This window comes from Wolffia australiana, chromosome 2 (genome assembly GCF_029677425.1).
Source record: "Wolffia australiana isolate 7733 chromosome 2, ASM2967742v1".
Taxonomy (NCBI): Eukaryota; Viridiplantae; Streptophyta; class Magnoliopsida; order Alismatales; family Araceae; genus Wolffia; species Wolffia australiana.
The window spans coordinates 9,105,127-9,119,615 of record NC_135836.1 but is presented as its reverse complement, the minus strand read 5'-3'; positions in this window follow the sequence as shown (position 1 = coordinate 9,119,615).

Here is a 14,489-nt window from a genome sequence, read left to right as displayed (position 1 = left end):
GTTATAAATTTCGATCAGGCTTAAGAATCATAGAATTGTAGCAATTAGTTCTAGAAAGAGAAAGTGAAAAAATCTGTTTGTGAAATTTCAGTGGTTTTTGTAATTTTTTTTGGTGATTAAGAATTCAAATTACGCATCAGGAGTCTTCGACCTAAGCTTGAAGAATCTAACGAGCGAAAGTAATATGTATTGTTTATAAATGTGGTGTGCTTGTTTATGCTATAGATATGGAATCCACATCTGTTACCACTCCGAAGTCAACAGCTGGAGCCACGGTGTCTGAGTTTGAGGAGTGCGACATGGTGGAGATCGATGACAATGTGTCATCTCGAAGTGGTAGGCGCAAGCAGTCTAAAGTTATAGACCATTTTATAGAACTCGGCCCGGACGAGTATCAGTGTACGTTGTGTCTAGCGCAAAACCCCGATCATAAGGTCATTATCAGGCGGAATAAGAATAAGAGCACAGACGTGTTCTGGAGACATATAGAGAAGGCGCATCGCAAAATTCACGATCAACTGAAGGGCGTCCACAAGAATCAGAAGAGGCTGTTCGAGTATGACTTCCTGTCAGCGAAGCTTTACTTATGTGGCATCTCCACGGAGCGCACGAAGGAAGAGTTTGTCCGATTCATCTGCGACAATGATCTTCCGTGGCGACTTGTGAAGAAGAAGTCATTCAGAAGATTATGGTACTACAGGACACAGTCAGTTGGCGATGTCCCTGGCCCTGATGCGGTGAAAGCAACGGCGACTGCCATGTATACAGAAGTCCGAATAAAGCTAGTAGAGATGTTTGTTGGAATTCATAGCGTCTCACTGGATGCGTGGACGTCAGGAAACAACCTCTCCTTTCTAGGGGTAACCGCCCACCGGATCGACAGCGATTGGAAGCTGTGCGATCTACTACTTGCAATCCGGCGGATCAGGGGGTCTCATTGCGGCACAAACCTGGCGAAACTCGTTGTGGAGGTTGCATATGAGTATGGGATAGAGTCGAAGCTCTGTGCCATTACGACGGACAACGCGTCTAACAACAAAACTATGATGGCGTCGATTGTAACTCAACTGCGTTCCGTAAATCCAGATTTCACTATGGATAGGCATGTACCATGCATAGCACATGTTCTGAACCTTGTAGTCCAAGCAGGACTTAGGATCATACGTAACCCTGAAGCACCAGAAGTTGGCACAATACGTGTTCGAGATCTTCGGCCATATGCTGCGTTACGAACGAATGAACTCATCGACTCGCAAGGTGACGAATTCAGTTCACCGACTTATGCACCCTTGGGAGTAGCCGTCTCACGTGTCAGAGCGATCGTCAACACCATTCAGGGGTCCACACAGAGGATGGAGAAATATGTAGATATGTGCAAGATGTTTGAACTTCCTGATGCGAACAAGATAAAAGTGGACTGCCCAACACGATGGAACTCCACATTCAAGATGTTAGAGCGTGCTCTTGCAAAGAAGGACGTGCTAGACCATATGGCGGTCAGGTTCCTTGCCACACCATGTAAGGACTACGCACTATGTCAAGAGGACTGGGAATTAATAGAGGAATATATCGGTATCTTGGGGCCAATTTCTATTGGTTCCGACTACATATGTTCGGCAAAGAGATTGCCAATCACTGACGTGACGTCATTGATCTCAGACCTCAGGGGCCAACTAGAACATGCTATGGCTTATGTCGGGTCTACCTTGGACGACAAGCGGAGGGAGGCGTTGCGCTTCGCCTGCTCTGCAATGTAAAATAAGTTGATACAATATGCAGATGTCATTTGGGCCAACAAGACTGTGGCGACCGCGGGAACCCTGGATCCATTCTCGAAGATAGAGGTCGTGCATCCGTCGTTTCGTGAAGGCGTGCTTTCATTCATCAGCATTCTTCTCGACAGTGCGGGTACAACGAGCACAACTGGGTGTGATTCAGAGCAGGATGAGGGAGCTGGAAGACACCGTCTGCGTCAGTTCGCGTCCAGCAAGCGACAGTATATTCGTCCAGGCAAGTCTCGACGCCCACGTGCATCACCTCGGCAAGAGCTGGAGAAGTACCTAAATATCCCGTGCAGTGAAGAGGAAGACAGTCCACTAGCTTCCCATCTCTCTAAATCTCTTGCTATCCATGCATATCTCTACTAACCTCCATCTCTAACTCTTTGTGTCCGTTCCTCTTATTTTTCCTTCCTCTACCGTAATTTCTGCCTTCTTCTTCCTCTGCTTCACATCCTTTTCGTCTAATTTTTTTCGTCTCCTTATTCTTCTTATTTTTTGTTACTTTATTCTTCTCCGCGTTCTTCTTCTAATTTTCATCTTCTCCTTATTCTTCTTCTTCTTTTCTGGTATTTTCTTCATCTCCTCTTTCTTCATTGTTTTCTGTTATTTTCTTCTGCTCCTTATGCCTCTACTTTTCCTCTAGTTCTTCTCCTCCGTATTCCTCTAATTTTCTTCTTCTTCTTCGTCTCCCTTTTCCTCTACTTTTTCTCCTGTTCTTCTCCTCCCTGTTCCTCTAATTTTCCTCTTCTTCGTCGTCTCCTTTTTCCTCTAATTTTCCTCTTCTTATTCGTCTCTCTTTTCCTCTAATTTTCCTCTTCTTCTTCCTCTTCTTATTCGTCTCTCTTTTCCTCTAATTTTCCTCTTCTTCTTCCTCTTCTTATTCGTCTCTCTTTTCCTCTAATTTTCCTCTTCTTCTTCCTCTTCTTATTCGTCTCTCTTTTCCTCTAATTTTCCTCTTCTTCTTCCTCTTCTTATTCGTTTCTCTTTTCCTCTAATTTTCCTCTTCTTCTTCCTCTTCTTTTTCCTCTAATTTTCCTCTACTTCTTCCTCTTCGTTTTCTTCTAATTTTCCTCTTCTTCTTCTTCGTCTCCTTTTTCCTCTACTTTTCCCCTTGTTCTTCTCCTTCATTTTCTTCTAATTTTCCTCTTCCTCTTCGTCTCCCTCTTCCTCTAATTTTCCTCCTCTTATTCATCTCCCTTTTCCTCTAATTTTCCTCCTCTTATTTGTCTCCATTTTCAATCTCCGGTTTAATAGTTAGCCTCCCCAACATCTGATTTATTCTTCTACTACTACTACTATCACCGCTGCTTCTACTCTGATTTAATTCTTCAATCTCTGATTTCTTCTTCTACTACTTATAATTCTACAATCTCTGATTCCTTCTTCTACTCATTTTAGTTGTTCAATAGCTGATTTCTTCTTCCACTCATTTTAGTTGTTCAATAGCTGATTTCTTCTTCTACTACTACTAATCTTGAATCTCTGATTTCTTCTTCTTCGTCTCCCTTGTATTACCTGCAGGGTTTTCAACTCAACGGCGACTGCTTTTGCGCAAGGGCGATGGATGGGGGCAGGACGTCCGCCTCAACCTTTGTCCCAGTTCCTCAACAATGATTTCATTTTCTCTTTCACCCACGCTTTTCTGGACCTTGTTGTTCCAACATTTAATCTTTTTTTATGTGGGGAAAACTTTGGAAGTTGACGTGAGTTTTGGTTTCTTATTTATCTAAATCTTTTTTTGGAGTTGAAGTTCAATGCCAGCTTCAGGTAAATGAAATAGTAAATAGAAGAATGTAAATTACTTTTAACATAACAAGTTAATACTAAAAATGAGCTGATGAGCACAATTTGATGATAATCAACCCATTACCCATATTCCTGTTCAATCTCCACGACATTCTCCCAGGAGGTAAAAAATTTCTTTTATCATAAATTAATAAATAACACAATTTATTAATAATCAGACTATCTATTCAAGAAAAAAAAGTAATACAATTTTTCGTGGGAAAAAAAGCGGAAAAAATTCGTCCATTTCGACCGTCCACTGCCCGGACATCCTGGACGGACGAAATTCTCGTCCAATGGGACGAATTTTTGTCTCGTCCGGGGTTATCCGGATGAAACTTCGTCCTGGATTCGTCCAGGGACGCTGGACGAGACGAAAACTTCGTCCCAGGACGAAGTCTTCGTTTCGTCGGCGTCCCGGAAGTATAGATGTAAATCTAACGCATATGATTTGAGAAATTTCAACGAGAATATACAATAATAGTCAGATGTCGTGAATCGCGGATCAATCGGATGACACATGACGGGTTTTGTCTCGACCGAGTTCCCAATGATCCGCGTGATCAGATCGAGGGGACGACACAGTGGGAGACGATTCGTGTCCACTGGTGTCCACACCGTCGTCGAGAACGTTCATGTCCAAATACCGACAAGAAGATTTACTTAACACACAAACGATGGCAAACTCTAACACAGTAAATTCTCTCGGGGCCGAAAGAGCAGTCGGTGATCGACACTGAAAGAGATAATAATACTGCGAGAATAGGGGGATGAAGAGACCTGGATGGTGCTCCCGAAGCTTGGGGTGACAACCCGCCGTCGTAGACGAGAATAGGTAGACGCCGGAGTAACTGGATCAATTGGTCAGTTGCAACCTGGATCTGTAGCTTGTGGGGTGGCGATTGGAAGGATCGTGTCTTCCAAATCAAGGTAATTCCAAATCAAGGTAATAGCCACCGTGGAGATATGAAATACCGTTGACCAATCAGCTCTTCCTGAGGTATGATTCCAGGGACGGAACTATATCGAGGAGCTTGAGAGTCGCCAAGAATAGCAAACTCAAACAGTTTCAGTCGTAAGTGGAGGAGTAGCAACATGATTCGCCAACGACAGCAGGATGGACGTTTACCCGACCGAGCGAGTTGGGAATACGCCTAGGATAAATCCAGAAGACGTCAGAGATGAACAATCCTGCCTTTCGTTAATGGGCGATCAATGTTGACCGAGCAGCACCAGAGGATAGAACGAAGTCGTAGGGTAAACTTTCTCAAGAGGATCCAAACACCCTTGAAGGAATCGATCTTCCTTTCCAAAGGGAAGTAGAGACGACAATCCTACGGCCACGACAATGTTTCTTCGCAGGACAAAGAGACACGGCCGTCGCAGGCAAGGTAACCGTCGTCAGTGCTAGTAAATTCCGATGATAACTCCGTGATGGAGAGTAGACAGGGACCAGCGGCCGATGGAGAGTTCACTGACGATGGAGGAAAGAGAGAAAACCCAGGTCGTAAACCTCCAAGCACTTTTCTTCTTCAATAATGATGTTCTAACAATTTCCAAAGATCAGCGAAGTTTCCTCCGGCCGCTCGGTGGATTGAGAAAGCAGATTCGTCGATGATGAATCAGGCAATCGGGGAAGATATCTGGTGACGACGAAGACCTTCTTATTCTTCTTCTTCAGCGATGATGTTTGTTCTTCTGCTACAAAATCTTCTTCTTATTTCAGAGAAGGAAACCAAACACGATGAACAAAAAAAAAACTGCTATTGATGAAACGAGATCTGAATTTTCACAAGACTTCTTCTTCTCTCCACGTCCGCTCTTTCCTTCTTATACTGGGAAAGTGGCAGTTGTGGGGAAGGTGGCCCTATTGGGCTCTCCCCCCTCTTAAGGAAGAGCCCATTGGGCTTCCCTTAAGAGGACTCTTTAGGAGAAGAGAAACCCAACAAGGTTTTCTTCCCCTAAGGAGGACATTAAATCAAATTCAAAAAAAGAAAACATTTAGGAGGCCGGTACTCGCGCAGGAGGGGCCTCCCGTTAGTCCAACAACGATGAAAACAGAAAACAGGAAAATTACATCTAGAAGTAATTGACACGTATCGAGACGATGATGTCGCTTCTCAAGCCTGATAGTAGAACTGTGGATTCTTCACATCGGCTCGGGTTCTGCGACGGGGCTGACGAGGGGTCTGGGCACATTCAATTGGATGGTCCTCCATCAGACTAGCTCTGCTGGTGTTTCAATCCGTGGCGGGGTCACCGCATGGTCAACGCAAAGGCCGTCTCGAAGATGCAGATGTTCTGCAGATCGTGATAATGATACTGACGTTGCGAAGTCTCGAGACTGGTAGATAAGCAATGGGTCTGTGATCGCGAACGCGTGGTGCCGGCATCGTTTAGGCAATGCTCCACAGCGGATCCGCACGGGTAGGTGGCGCTGAGCGTTGAAGCTTTCGGCACGATGAGCGGGTGACACCGCCGAAGATCTCTCGTGATCGAGAATCTTCTGTGGCAAAGGCAACCTCCAGCGCGCGCTGGCAATGCCGTCACCAGTTGAAGTGCGGTGGGGCGAGACGTCCATATGGGTGTTGTCTACTATGCCCCTTTTGTCTGGTGGTGCGAGGCTATCCTATTCTGCAATGCTAATCTGTTGGTCGTCTACCGGACTGACCGAGCAAATCAGCGGATCTTAGCAGGACAATGATGATTCAGACGGTGCCCCAACGAGGAAACGTGCAAACTTGCACTGGTGTGGATCAACGGCGATAGTGAGATGCTTGCTCCTTCCTTCTCTTCCTTCTCTGCTCCCTCTTCTCCTTCCTCTACTCTCTTCTTTCTCCTCCTCCTCTCCTTCTTCTTCTTCTTGGTGAGGTCTGGACATGGGGTAGCTGCCAAACAAAGAATTCGAGATCTGAAAATGACATGGTCCCATCATGGCCTTATATAGGGCCATGATGGGCCCTTACAAGGAGTTCACAAAGGAGAGTCCAATAAGGATCTCCCCCCCATTTACAACACAAATAAGAAAATAACGGATAAGACGACGTGAACTTAAAATGAAACGAACGACTGAAAACAGAAATAAAAAATGACTGAAAACAGATAACAAAAACATGTATATATGGGCGCAGACGTGCTCTACCCAGTGTATTTTAACCCGGGTGTCTTCACGGACGCTTGGCGTATCAGTTAGGCGGGACACGAACCGGCTGTGATGCTGATGTCGATGTAGACGGCTCCGCTGACAATTCATTGGCATCATCTGGATGTGTTCCATCACAAATAGGTCCTACTAAGGTAATCTATGGCCCTTTTCTAAAAAAAACAACACTCTTACAACTTTTTTTCTTCTAAACGGTCTCCAACTCCTTATTTATGGGATCACTTATCTTTGAAATATCCTGAAGAATTGTAATATAGCATGCTCAGTCTAGCAGGCTACACCATTGGAAGCTAATCCTTTTCCAAGACAAAGCACTAGAGTACTCCGAGGAGCATACCACTTTTACTGCAATTAATGGCTCAATGTACACCCAATGCAACACTTATCACCATTAGCTCCAATTATGACCTCGACTCCAGCAATGATCAAGGACTTCAAAATGAAGACATCAACAACCGAAGCATTATTAACATTACTTGTAATTTCGACTCTGATTATATCATGTCTCTCCGGCTCAATAATGAAGGTGTCAAGATCGTCACCCAAGATCTCCTAGATGTATGGGATAACAACTATTGGTACCAATCACCTTTTAACACAATTGAGTTGGGTTCATGAAGACAAGTGGTGCTCACATCGTGACATGTGCTGATCCACATCAACAAGCATACCCCATGCGCATATCCCATTATGTTTTGATTTCGCTCACCACACCTGGTTAGATGAGTACTTTTGGGATCATTATAGCTTTTTTCTTTCACATGATAGAGCACATTCACCTGGGAGCCGCTCATTATCTGGCGCATCACCATCGCGCCTCAGAGCATTAGCATCCATCACTACCGCCATCACTGTTATCCAGCCATGAGGAGCTTATTGAGTCCTCAGACCTCCGTCACTAGCATCTACTTGCACATATGGCTTGGGTCCCTAGACATTCATCCTCTTCAATAGAGTAGAATCATCGGTACCCCGTGAGAGAAGATGTAATATGGGCCTACGATCTTGTCATGGCTGCCAGCCACTACCCATTGTTAGGCAAAGGCACTATGGCTATCGAAGAGTAGGATGATCATAACTATAAAAGTATCAAATTTGCGACACCAACTTTTGACATGTCAAAGGGCCCTAAAGAATATTATGATAAGACCCAAAGTGGTGAGTGGGGGAGGTGGGTAGTCATCTGCCCATGGGGAAGGGTTGATAGAGCCCCATGTCGTATCTGACTTGCTTCCCTAGGGCGCACGTGTGACATCAGCCAATAGTGTGAGTGGCATGTCCTACAAGGTAGGCCAGAAGAATCATTTGAGTACTATGGTGATGATAAATCAAAATTTAGGGGGTTGTGTGTCGTTGTTTTAATTCAGACTTAACCAACAGTATTTATGAAAATTTCCACTTAAATACTTTATAATTAATATAGGGCAAATAAGGGGTCGATCCACAGAGAGGCAGAAATTTAATTTCAGATTTTTTCTCAAGGTTTGAATGAAGGAATTGAGTTTGAAAGTGAAAAATATAATTTACAAATTTTTTTTGAATTTTTAGTTAACTTATATAATTTCTTATGATTTAAATTGAATCAGAAATACAAATAAAACACTAAAAATATTTTACCCTAATTTTCCTAATTTTAACTAAAACCATATATTAAAAAAAGTATTTTTAGAATTTCCTGAAATTTAATTTACACCAAAAACCACTAGGGATATTAAAAACTAGAGTTAGATATTTTTTAAGAATTTGTCTAGATGTTCAAATCACTGAAAATCGATCATATTAATTTTAGGGATTTTTCCTGATTTTTTTGAGCTTTTAAATGCAGAAAATAAATTTACCTCATTTCTCCAATTTTATGATTTTTTATAATATTTAAATGCCAAAAGCACAAAAGTTACCTACTCCGGCGATCGCGAATGGCTGCGGCTAAGGAGTGGCGGTTTGGACATTCGGGGTCGGTACGCCCAGTCTGCCTCGTTTAGGAAACCTATTGGGTCAGCCCAATGGGGCCAGCCCAGTTGGGTCAGCCCAATGGAGTCACCCTGATTGGGTAAGCCAAATTGGGTCAACCCAATTTGGCTTGGCTCAATAGGGTCAGAACTTAGCCGATTTGGCTAAGTCCTACATAGGGCCCTCTTGTGCCCTACGCTTGTGCGCACTGACCGAGTATGGACCGGCGAGCAGAGAGGTGTCCCCACCGCACAAGCGCTACTTAGCACTGCACGGCAGTGCACAGCGGCGGCGACAAAGGGGGAAATGAGTTTTTTAAAGGATAAACCTAAATTTTTTATGGTATTTGTATTGGAATTTGAAATGGAAATGACAGAGGATCTACGGAGAAATAGGAATGGATTTTAGAGGGAGAAATAAATGAGTTTATTGAGAGAAAATGACTGAAATGAAGAGATAGACGGAGAAAATGAAGAGAGAGTGTAGGAGTTTGAGATGGTATTTGAAGGTGTAAATGAAGGAGATTTCATATGAAATTTTGAGGGGATGAAAAAATGGTACTAGTGAAGTTCTCTAGAGATATATGGAGAGATTTTTAGAGAAATAAATGGTTTTATAGAGAGAAAAGGTCAAAATGAGGAGACAAAAAGAGAAAATGAAGAAGTGGGTAGAAGGAGCTTGAGATCGAATTTGAAGGTGAAAGTGAAGGAAATTTTTCATGAATTTTTTTAAGGGATGAACCTGGATATGGACGAAGATCTACATATAGAAAGGGCTGCTTTAGAGAGAGAAAGTAGGGAAATGAGTGTTGAGAGTGAGAAAGTGATGGATTTTAAGGGTAAATGGGGGGATAATGATTGAGAAAATGTAAAAATAGGTTCCTAAAACCTCAATGCAAGTTTACTGAGCCCTCAATTCTTCCTATCAAGTCTGGATCCTTATATTTTTCTTGGAACAGTATTTTTCAAGGCAAACAAGAAATGGGATTAAGAGAAAACTTCAATAAACTTACATTAAGCAGGTTGAACAACCTGGATTATGAAACATGCCTTGTCCTGCTGGCCAGCCACTTACTAGAGCACGTCCATAATGAGGAAAAATGAGGGAGAAAAAGATTATTTATAAATTTAAGAATTATTAAAATACCCCTTTGGGCATTTTGTATTTTCTTTCCTTGCCATTTTGCCTCTTTTTCTCCATTAGTTGAGAGCTTTCCCTTGTAATTTCCAGCTTCTTTCTTTTGTAAGGTGTTTTAAGGCCCAATAGTTAGGTCAGATCGTGACCCAACCCCCTTTGATTTCACATTTAGAAGCCCACAATATCATTTCCGCCCATTTTGATAATCACTAAGCTCCCAAAAATTCTCCAACTCCTTAAGAATTGTATCTTTGCTAGATATTAATTTAGAATTTATCATGTTATCATTTGAATTAACATGAATACATTCTAAATTAATAATACCAAAAACATCTAAAATATATGTAAATAAACATGCATGTATTATGTTATCAGGTGACAATCCTGGACTTCCCCATCTGTCTCTATAGGCGTCCTTGATGAAGCTCCCATACAAAGAATTTTTTCCTGGACATACGAGAGATACATAAGATGTTGTTTTTGACAATGTATCCATTAAATATCATAAATTCATCGTTTTTAATGGAGGACTGTTTTGTAATTGCTTATAGATGGAGCCAATGTCAGAGCATTCCCTGTAAAATTTTGGAATAGCTTCATAACCTGTCAATTGGGCTTCTAGTAATATGAATAGGTGTCTTTTTTGACACAAATCATCACCTACTTTATTTTTAATATCTCACTTATGTCATAAATTGAAGTTAAATGCATTTAAATATGGAGCCCACTTGACATGGCAAGGGTTAAGACTTTTTTATGAGCTCAAATGTGTGAAAGACTCATGATAAAAGAAGAAAAATAAATTTGTGACATATAAAATAGTGGCACTAGTGTTGCAACATTTAGATGATCGAGTATGATTCCTTCTCATATGTACAGTATAGCTTTTTGGCTTCATTAAGTTTATCACAATGAAATTCAATAGGGTGATTATGCTGGCTGAGAACATCTCCTTATTTTATTCTAAAATCATCACAGGTAACTTGAAAGACCACATTAAAACCCAGAAAGGTGAAGTATTGGGGCTTGGGCCAAGAGGGTTTTGATTTTGATGAAGGTACTTAGAGATGTTGTGGTCCTAAACAAGTTTCCTTTATTGAGACAACCATCATAGGTATCATGATAAAGCTGAATTTCTAGATAAAACAGAATAGCCCAATCTCGGATGGTGCCTGTCTTTTCAACATCCACGTCTATGCCTTCATTAGATATGATGAAACCCAAAAAGGTTACCTTCTTTTGATAGAATCCACACTTCTTTCTTGTTGATGAAGAAGTGATGTCCATGTACTAGTCTATGTACTTATGTGAGATGTGCCTAGTTTGACTAAATACAAGTATGTCATCAAAGTAAATGCATATTCTCTAGGTACTAGTAATGTTACGAAAACACATGGATTAATACTTTTATGAAGGAATTCGTGATCAAAGAGTCTTCTAATTCTTGTCTAACTCATGGTGTTCTGTAGGAGAAAGTAGGAAGTGAGGAAAGGCAAAAATGATTCAGGGTGAAGGTCAATCAAATGTTGAATGTCTCAAAGGGGGAAGCTCCTTTTGTAGGTCTTTAGAAAAGACATATGGAAACTTTGTTTGTACAATTATGAGGTATGAGTCTATAGTTTGTATGGGTGATGCCATAATTATGAATTTGGGGTATAGCATGAGCAGCGACATATCAAATCATACATTTTCAAAATAAGGAGAAACTTATAGACTAAATAGGCAATGTTATATGATCGAAATCGATTCCGATTTAACCCATGTAACCTTATTAGGTGTTGGATGTGCCTATGCTGGTAGTTTGATTTCATTTACTACTTCAAAAATATCATTCATGTGGCTTCCATTGTTAAAAATTACTTTGCTAGGTCTCGAATCGTGTGACACTGCATATTCTTCATCTTAGAGAATAGATGTCAGTCATGGATTAGTCTACCATGAAAAATGACGTAATTATTGTATAACATGCATATTAGATGAAGTCTTTCCACTAACCCTCATAGTGAGGGTTAATGGGTAGTGAATGTTGACTTTTCATAAATTATTTATGTTCCTTTCTTCATCTTTCAATTGATGGATATTATGTGGCCATCAAGCCAATAACACTACCATGCTTATTTAAGTTCATCAAATAAAATATTTGAGTTCATTATTATTCTGTGTGATGTTTATAATGAAGTCCATGAATACGTGCAATGACTTAGTGAATTCCTATTCGATGGATAATCAAGACGAACATCAAATTATCTGAATAGGATAACACTTGCTGATCTTACTTATATGATAACTATAGCTGATCCTACGACTATTAGTGTGGCGACACTAGGACAGATATTGGGTGCTCTTTGGAGTAAGAGTTCACTGAATTGATCTATACGAATCCCTGAATGTATTATACCTAAACGTGAATCAGGTTGATTATGTCACGGTTGCATAAGTGATCCAGTGATGTAACACGATGGTCTGAATCGACTCTTCGCGTTACATACAAAAGAAAACTCTAAATGCAATGTAACGAAATGAATTAACGTGTATGATTTGAGAAAATGATAACGAGAAGTACTTTAATCGTCCAAAGACATGAGACACAACTCAATTGGACGACACGTGACGGGTTTTGTCACAGTCAAATGCTCAATGACCCGGATGTTCGGGTCGAAGGCCAATAGTGTAGGTGACGTTACTGTCCATGAGCGTCCACACTGCAATAAATATGCGCTGATCAAGTACCACCAAGAAATTCTATCAATAATAGTATGTTGGCTATTCCTAAATTCTTGTTTAATTCCACTCGAGGCAATGAACACTAGGAGATAGGCACTGAAAAAGATAATTAAGATGTAAATGAAAGGAGAGTGAGGAATCGGAACCCACCAGATAATCACCCGAATGCTTTGAATCAGATTATCCTTGACGGAGGATGTAGGTTGAATCCCAGTTGAGCCTCAGCTTCAACAAGATGAAAAGAAGGTCGCAGGTCCACGATCGCAATAGCAATAGCTTGTTGATTCTAGCAAGGAAAGACACAGGGTTGACCGCATGTGTGAGAATGGGTCGTCAATAGTAGGACGATCGAATGTGGCAGTCGTCGTCTCTATTTTATTTTTTATGCACCGACGAGATACTGCCCAATCAAGTCGATCAAAAACAACCGGCGGCCAAACGTTCTAACTGGTTGAACTTCACAGAAGATGAGCAGGAGTTCCGCATTGGAGGAGGATTGATCGTGAGGCCCGTGAAAGACCTATCAGACCAGGGAGAGAAATTTCTGATCTTTGACGTTGTATTGATTTCTTCGTTTATGATCGTGAAATATTCCAATCAGCCTCAACAAACATTGCTTGGATGCTAAATCAATGGATCAAATAAAGACCTTCGATAATCGCCAAATTTCGCCCGATTTAAGAGGAATCTGAATTAGCGACCGTAAGCAAGAAGGAGGGCGATCGATGAACCCCCAAGGACATCAATCGATGAATCCCAGATTCAGTATCCTTTCCTTTTGTTGTGATCACGATAGGACTGTCAATATCTTATGGAGCAATTGTTGCCGGTGATCGTTTAATCACTACATGAAGCGGAGGGATGCAAAATGAGGTGATTAATCTCCGTTGAAACCCCATGACCGGCGGAAGAGATTCCTGGCAGGAATTTGGCCGTTAAAAAAAAAGAAAATGCTCTACAAGGAAGATTAGACGATGGTTTGACTGATTCAATCGAGATGGCAGTGGGAGTCAAAATGAGGTGTGTAATCTCAGATGAAATCCTGTGACCGGCGGAGGAGATTCCTTGCAGGAATTCGACCGCAGGAATGTTCCGCGTAGAAAATTCCTTACGGGAAGAGATCCGAGAGGAAAATGCCTTGCGGGAGTTTGTTGATTCTGGGCTCTAGTAATGATCTGAATCGGGAAGATAATCCTGATGGCGACAAAGGAATAATCCTTGGAAGAGCAATCGGAAACTTTCTAGGAACCAATAGGACGGTGGCGTTCTTCTTCTTCTTCTCTCAATAGAAAGGAAATGCTGCACCAACGGACTAAATTGGAACCCCAAACATAGCTATTTGGACTGAAATTGAGTGGCCAGTAGAGGTGTCTTCTTCTTCTTCAGGAGACAATCACAATGGAACAAAGAAAAATAGAACACTTTCTTCTTCAACGAGAACAAAGAAAAATAACTACCAATAGAAAACGTAGATCTGGATTTCACAATTCAACAAGCCTTGGCCTCCATGTCCACTCCTCCCTCTTCTTTATAGAAGGGAAGTGGCAGTTATGGAGGCCCAATTGGGCTTCCTTTTAAGGGGAAGGCCTATTGGGCTTTCCCTTAAAAGGGATCTTTAGGGGGAGAAGAAGCCCAACATGGATATCCTCCCCCTAAAGATGACAATTAAACATAATTAAAATAAAAACACATACGAGGGGAGGCCGGTACTCACGTAGGAGGGGCCTCCCGATAATCCAAAGACGATGAAAGGAAGAAAGAACATAAAGATACACGACACGAAGCGATATGACGATGTCACTTCTCAAGCTTGGTAGTGGAACTGTAGATTCTTCACGTCGGCTCGGGCTTCACTACGTGGCTGGAGACGGATCGGGGAGTGATTGACTAGATGGTCCTCCATCATCCACGGACCTGAGACATTAAGGACATCTCGTTAATAGACGACT